The sequence below is a fragment of the Phyllobates terribilis genome, unplaced genomic scaffold (genome assembly GCF_046119375.1).
Source record: "Phyllobates terribilis strain yellow unplaced genomic scaffold, ASM4611937v1 Scaffold_12__6_contigs__length_324123572, whole genome shotgun sequence".
Classification (NCBI taxonomy): Eukaryota; Metazoa; Chordata; class Amphibia; order Anura; family Dendrobatidae; genus Phyllobates; species Phyllobates terribilis.
The window spans coordinates 8,513,064-8,519,437 of record NW_027362772.1 but is presented as its reverse complement, the minus strand read 5'-3'; the positions used below and the strand labels follow the sequence as shown (position 1 = coordinate 8,519,437).

At 55.1% G+C, this 6,374-nt stretch overlaps 1 protein-coding gene across 1 annotated transcript in view; it reads right to left on the bottom strand.

Moving 5' to 3' along the window:
- The window catches only part of LOC141171879 (uncharacterized), a 307,194-nt gene that overhangs the window by 158,196 nt on the left and 142,624 nt on the right, over positions 1-6,374 (bottom strand). The gene's annotated exons all lie outside the window — the stretch shown is intronic.

The window sequence follows — 6,374 nt, the reverse complement described above, 5'->3', positions numbered from 1 at the left end:
CAGTGGATGCAGGACTCTGCTGTGCTGGTTGTCATGGTGCTGGATGAGCTGAAGTTTATGTGTGGGGTCAGGAGGGGTTTACAGTGTGGATGTAGCAGAGCCACGTGTGTACGAGGTGTACGGAGCAGAGCCGCGCGTGTGCGAGGTGTACGGAGCAGAGCCGCGTGTGTACGAGGTGTACGGAGCAGAGCCGCGTGTGTACGAGGTGTACGGAGCAGAGCCGCGCGTGTACGAGGTGTACGGAGCAGAGCCGCGTGTGTACGAGGCGTACGGAGCGGAGCCGTGTGTGCACGAGGTGAGCTGGGAGCCACGCGTGAGCGAGACATACGGAGCGGAGCCACGTGTGTACGATGTGTACGGAGCGGAGCCGCACGTGTACTAGGTGTACGGAGCGGAGCCGCGCGTGTACGAGGTGAGCGGAGCCACGCGTGAGCGAGACATACGGAGCGGAGCCACGTATGTACGAGGTGTACGGAGCGGAGCCGCACGTGTACTAGGTGTACGGAGCGGAGCCGCGTGTATGCGAGGTGTACGGAGCGGAGCCGCGCGTGTACGAGGTGTACGGAGCGGAGCCGCGCATGTACGAGGTGTGCGGAGCCGCGTGTGTACGAGGTGTACGGAGCAGAGCCGCGTGTGTACGAGGCGTACGGAGCGGAGCCGTGCGTGTACGAGGCGTACGGAGCGGAGCCGTGCGTGTACGAGGTGTACGGAGCGGAGCCGCGCCTGTACGAGGTGTACGGAATGGAGCCGCATGTGCACGAGGTGAGCTGGGAGCCACGCGTGAGCGAGACATACGGAGCGGAGCCACGTGTGTACGATGTGAACGGAGCGGAACCGCGTGTGTATGAGGTGTGCGGAGCCGCGTATGTATGGAGCAGAGCCGCGTGTGTACGAGGTGTACGGAGCAGAGCCGCGCGTGTACGAGGTGTACGGAGCAGAGCCGCGTGTGTACGAGGCGTACGGAGCGGAGCCGTGTGTGCACGAGGTGAGCTGGGAGCCACGCGTGAGCGAGACATACGGAGCGGAGCCACGTGTGTACGATGTGTACGGAGCGGAGCCGCACGTGTACTAGGTGTACGGAGCGGAGCCGCGCGTGTACGAGGTGAGCGGAGCCACGCGTGAGCGAGACATACGGAGCGGAGCCACGTATGTACGAGGTGTACGGAGCGGAGCCGCACGTGTACTAGGTGTACGGAGCGGAGCCGCGTGTATGCGAGGTGTACGGAGCGGAGCCGCGCGTGTACGAGGTGTACGGAGCGGAGCCGCGCATGTACGAGGTGTGCGGAGCCGCGTGTGTACGAGGTGTATGGAGCAGAGCCGCGTGTGTACGAGGCGTACGGAGCGGAGCCGTGCGTGTACGAGGCGTACGGAGCGGAGCCGTGCGTGTACGAGGTGTACGGAGCGGAGCCGCGCCTGTACGAGGTGTACGGAATGGAGCCGCATGTGCACGAGGTGAGCTGGGAGCCACGCGTGAGCGAGACATACGGAGCGGAGCCACGTGTGTACGATGTGTACGGAGCGGAACCGCGTGTGTATGAGGTGTGCGGAGCCGCGTATGTATGGAGCGGAGCCGCGTGTGTACGAGATGAACGGAGCGTAGCACTGTGTACGAGGTGTACGGAGCGTAGCCGCGTGTGTACGAGGCGTATGGAACAGAGCCGCTTGTGTACGAGGTGTACGGAGCGGAGCCTCGCGTGTACGAGGTGTACGGAGCGGAGCCGCACGTGTACGAGGTGTACGGAGCGGAGCCGCGTGTGTACGAGGTGTACGGAGCTGAGCTGCGCGTGTACGAGGTGTGTGGAGCTGCGCGTGTACGAGGCGTACGGAGCGGAGCCGCGCGTGTACGAGGCGTATGGAGCGGAGCCACGCGTGTACGAGGCGTACGGAGCGGAGCCACGTGTGTACGAGGCGTACGGAGCGGAGCCGCGCGTGTACGAGGTGTACGGAGCAGAGCCGCGTGTTTACGAGGTGTACGGAGCAGAGCCGTGTGTGTACGAGGCGTACAGAGCGGAGCCGCGCGTGTACAAGGCGTACGGAGCGGAGCCGCGCGTGTACGAGGCGTACGGAGCGGAGCCGCGCGTGTACGAGGTGTACGGAACGGAGCCACGTGTGTACGAGGTGAGCGGAGCCACGCGTGAGCGAGACATACGGAGCGGAGCCACGTGTGTACGATGTGTACGGAGCGGAACCGCGTGTGTATGAGGTGTGCGGAGCCGCGTATGTATGGAGCGGAGCCGCGTGTGTACGAGGTGAACGGAGCGTAGCACTGTGTACGGAGCGTAGCCACGTGTGTACGAGGCGTATGGAACAGAGCTGCTTGTGTACGAGGTGTACGGAGCGTAGCCGCGTGTGTACGAGGCGTATGGAACAGAGCCGCTTGTGTACGAGGTGTACGGAGCGGAGCCGCGTGTGTACGAGGTGTACGGAGCTGAGCTGCGCGTGTACGAGGTGTGTGGAGCTGCGCGTGTACGAGGCGTACGGAGCGGAGCCGCGCGTGTACGAGGCGTACGGAGCAGAGCCACGCGTGTATGAGGCGTACGGAGCGGAGCCACGTGTGTACGAGGCGTACGGAGCGGAGCCGCGCGTGTACGAGGTGTACGGAGCAGAGCCGCGTGTTTACGAGGTGTACGGAGCAGAGCCGTGTGTGTACGAGGCGTACAGAGCGGAGCCGCGCGTGTACAAGGCGTACGGAGCGGAGCCGCGCGTGTACGAGGCGTACGGAGCGGAGCCGCGCGTGTACGAGGTGTACGGAACGGAGCCACGTGTGTACGAGGTGAGCGGAGCCACGCGTGAGCGAGACATACGGAGCGGAGCCACGTGTGTACGATGTGTACGGAGCGGAACCGCGTGTGTATGAGGTGTGCGGAGCCGCGTATGTATGGAGCGGAGCCGCGTGTCTACGAGGTGAACGGAGCGTAGCACTGTGTACGAGGTGTACGGAGCGTAGCCACGTGTGTACGAGGCGTATGGAACAGAGCCGCTTGTGTACGAGGTGTACGGAGCGGAGCAGCGTGTGTATCAAGTGTATGGAGAGGAGCTGCGTGTGTACGAGGTGTACGGAGCTGCGTGTGTGTACGAGGTGTACGGAGCGGAGCCGTGTGTACGAGGCGTACGGAGCGGAGCCGTGTGTGTACGGAGCAGAACGTATATAACAGATGTAGTTAGTGTACGATGCCGTGTGTGCGATGCCTCGGGTATATAGTCTTCAGTGCAGACATTTGCGGAGTGTGAGGAGCGAGTGGAGTCTGGAGAATCTCAGCTGTTCCCTCCATTGATGCAGTAAGCAGCGCGCAGCAATGATAAATGAGATTGTGATCCTTGGTTGTTAATATCGGGACGTTTCAGTGTAATAACCTTTCTCAAACACTCGCTGGATGGGGGCACTGTGGGCAGGAATAGCTTATAGGGGGCTATACAATTTTTAAAGCAGTTTCTCAACAATAAGGCGACACCAGAATGTGGCAGAAGATCTCGCTTCCACGGCTGGCAAGGGAAGAATCACTACAGTGGGTACGGAAAGTATTCAGACCCTTTATATTTTTCACTCTTTGTTTCATTGCAGCCATTTGGTAAATTCTAAAAAGTTCATTTTTTTCTCATTAAAGTACACTCTGCACCCCATCTTGACTGAAAAAAAAATGTAGAAATTTTTGCTATTTTTTTAAAAAAGAAAAACTGAAATATCACATGATCATAAGTATTCAGACTCTTTGCTCAGTATTGAGTAGAAGCCCCCTTTTGAGCTAGTACAGCCATGAGTCTTCTTGGGAATGATACAAGTTTCTCACACCTGGATTTGGGGATCCTCTGCCATTCTTCCTTGCAGATCCTCTCCAGCTCCATCAGGTTTTATGGTGAACGTTGGTGGACAGCCATTTTCAGGTCTCTCCAGAGATGTTCAATTGGGTTTAGGTCAGGGCTCTGGCTGGGCCAGTCAAGAATGGTCACAGAGTTGTTCTGAAGCCACTCCTTTGTTATTTTAGCTGTGTGCTTAGGGTCATTGTCTTGTTGGAAGGTTAACCTTCGGACAAGTCTGAGGTCCACAGCACTCTGGAAGAGGTTTTCATCCAGGATATCTCTGTACTTGGCCGCATTCATGTTTCCTTCAATTGCAACAAGTCGTTCTGTCCCTGCAGCTGAAAACACCCCCATAGCATGATGCTGCCACCACCATGTTTCACTGTTGGGATTGTATTGGGCAGGTGATGAGCAGTGCCTGGTTTTCTCCACACATACCGCTTAGAATTATCACCAAAAAGTTCTATCTTCGTCTCATCAGACCAGAGAATCTTATTTCTCATAGTCTGGGAGTCCTTCATGTATTTTTGAGCAAACTCTATGCGGGCTTTCATATGTCTTGCACTGAGGAGAGACTTCCGTCGAGTCACTCTGCCATAAAGGCCCGACTGGTGGAGGGCAGCAGTGATAGTTGACTTTGTGGAACTTTCTCCCATCTCCCTACTGCATCGCTGGAGCTCAGCCACAGTGATCTTGGGGTTCTTTTTTACCTCACTCGCCAAGGCTCTTCTCCCATGATTGCTCAGTTTGGCTGGACAGCCAGGTCTAGGAAGACTTCTGGTGGTCCCAAACTTCTTCCATTTAAGGATTATGGAGGCTACTGTGCTCTTAGGAACCTTGAGTAATGCAGAAATTCTTTTGTAACCTTGGCCAGATCTGTGCCTTGCCACAATTCTGTCTCTGAGCTCCTTGAGCAGTTCCTTTGAGCTCATGGTTCTCATTTGGGCTGACATGCACTGTGAGCTGTGAGGTCTTATATAGACAGGTGTGTGCCTTTCCAAATCAAGTCCTATCAGTTTAATTAAACACAGCTGGACTCCAATGAAGGAGGAGAACCATCTCAAGGAGGATCACAAGGAAATGGACAGCATGTGACTTAAATATGAGTGTCTGAGCAAAGGGTCTGAATACTTATGACCATGTGATATTTCAGTTTTTCTTTTTTAATAAATTTGCAAACATTTCTACATTTCTGTTTTTTCCAGTCAAGATGGTGTGCAGAGTGTACTTTAATAAGAAAAAAAATTAACTTTTTAGGATTTACCAAATGGCTGCAATGAAACAAAGAGTGAAAAATTTAAAGGGGTCTGAATACTTTCCGTACCCACTGTATGATGCCCCCACTGTGCCTCCCGGGTAATATGTATGATGCCCCCACTGTGCCTCCCGTGTAATGTGTATGATGCCCCCACTGTGCCTCTCGTGTAATATGTATGATGCCCCCACTGTGCCTCCCGTGTAATATGTATGATGCCCCCCCACTGTGCCTCCTGTGTAATATGTATGATGCCCCCACTGTGCCTCCTGTGTAATATGTATGATGCCCCCACTGTGCCTCCCATGTAATATGTATGATGCCCCCACTGTGCCTCCCATATAATATCTATGATGCCCCCCCACTGTGCCTCCCGTGAAATATGTATGATGCCCCCACTGTGCCTCCCATGTAATATGTATGATGCCCCCACTGTGCCTCCTGTGTAATATGTATGATGCCCCCACTGTGCCTCCCGTGTAATATGTATGATGCCCCCACTGTGCCTCCCATGTAATATGTATGATGTCCCCACTGTGCCTCCCATGTAATATGTATGATGCCCTCACTGTGCCTCCCATGATATCACCGCGTTGGTCCTCCCATGCCTTGTCCTTTCTGTCGGCGGACTTCTCAGGATCCATATTTAGGTGAGTATAAGATGTTTCTTTTTATTTTAATAGCGCTCATGGGGGACTACTGGGGACCATCCACACAGTGTGAGGGGACTACTGGGGCCATCATACAGTGTGTGGGGGAAGACTGGGGGCTATCCACACAGTGTAGGGGCAACTGGACTGCTGGGGGCCATCCATGCAATGTGGGGGAAGACTGGGGGCCATCCATAGTGAAGGGAGGCTACCGGACTACTGGGTACTATCCATACAGTGTAGGGGAAACACTGGGGGCCATTTACAGTGTGGGGGAACTACTGGGGGCCAATATACGGTGTGGGAGGACTATAGGAGACCTTCATACAGTGTGGGGGACTACTGGGGGCCATTTACAGTGTGTTGGGACTACTGGGGGCCATCATACAGTGTGGGAGGGGCTACTGTGGGGCCCATCATACTGTGTATAAGGAGTTGCGGGTATGTGAGAGGTGTGGGGTATCATGCTGTATACAGGAGAACTATATATGGGGGGACTCGGGAAATTATTACATTTTAAGGGGGACCTTAAGATGCATAACTGTTATAAGGGCACTCAGGGTATTGTGATTGTCAGATGGGTTTAGTGGAGGAATTATTACTTTCTAGGGGAAAAGTGTGGGCAGTGATTTCTAGGGCACAATTTTACCATCTAAGGGCAGAAAGGAGGT